Source organism: Octodon degus, unplaced genomic scaffold, assembly GCF_000260255.1.
Source record: "Octodon degus isolate 3935 unplaced genomic scaffold, OctDeg1.0 scaffold00008, whole genome shotgun sequence".
Taxonomy (NCBI): Eukaryota; Metazoa; Chordata; class Mammalia; order Rodentia; family Octodontidae; genus Octodon; species Octodon degus.
In genome coordinates, this window is record NW_004524584.1 from 2,785,408 (window position 1) to 2,786,706 (window position 1,299).

Here is a 1,299-nt window from a genome sequence, read left to right on the forward strand (position 1 = left end):
TTATTTTTATTTTCCTTATTAGAGGATGGATCACCTCTATTGCACTGGTGTCTAGACCTTACCTGTTCAAATGTACCAATTGGATGCCTCTTCCTTGGAATATTAATTAGAGATGAAACAATGAAAATGGAGAGTAGTCTTTAGTTCCACTGGCAGTATCCACACAAAACCATTGAGTGACTTCTATCTTGTAGTTCTACAGTTGTTCTTTACTTAGCTCTTTTTTTAAAAGCATTTTCTGGGCTGGGTAGATGGCTCAGTGAAATAAGTGCTTCCCTGGCAAGCACAAGGGCCTGAGTTCAATCCACAAAAACCCCAACAAAACCAAACCAAAACATTATTTTCATCTTCTAATCTCCAATCCTCATTTTGTTACTATCCTTCCAGGAAAATCACATTTAATTTAGCCAGGGTGAGTTTTGGTCCCTCCATCCAAAATACTCTCATTCATACATATACTCCTGAGTGCTAATAAGCTTGCATTTGGAGAAGGGAGAAAAAACACAAAAATAAGGGGCAATAAAAGATCTTCACCTGATATGATTTCCTTCTGTTCTTCTTTATTACCATAAAGGGACTCATTTATTAGTTCAATAATATTTAGTGAGTGTCCAGGCATTTTACCAGGTATATAATGATGAGAAAAACTAGGTATAACTTCTGGCTTCATGGGGCTTACAGTACAACGAGTAAAATTAATATTAATAAAGTAATCACTACCAATAAACTTGATTAAAGTTTGAAAAAAGATAATACATACAATCACTATTAGTATTTCTTTGTGATAATCTGAACTATATTTCTAAATGGAGGACATATTTTACTTGTTATTGTTTGTAATAGTGCATTTTTTCATATATTTAATTAATTTGAAATTAACATAGCTTCCTTAGATTTATTCTGGTTGATAGTTGTTGATGGTTCTATCTTCATAGTTATTCTCATATTATGTCTTGGAATTTTTCCATATTCATTTTGGTTTACACACATCTAATAAAAAGATATAGGTAAATCACTGATTTTTCTGTTCTATTAAATCAATTATTTTATTTTTTAAAAAATAAAATAATCACTGATAACAAATTCTAACTATAGTAGTGAGGCAAACCAATCACTGATAACTGAAATTCTAACTATAGTGGTGAGACAAATCAGAAAAGTGTTGGGGCTGGTGAGATGGCTCAGTGGTCTAAAGCACCTACTTAGAACAAGCTAAGCAAAAACGCAGCGACCTGGGTTCAATCCCCAGCCCCACATGCCAGCCAGCCCCGCCCCCTGGTGTGCTGAGCTGGCCACACA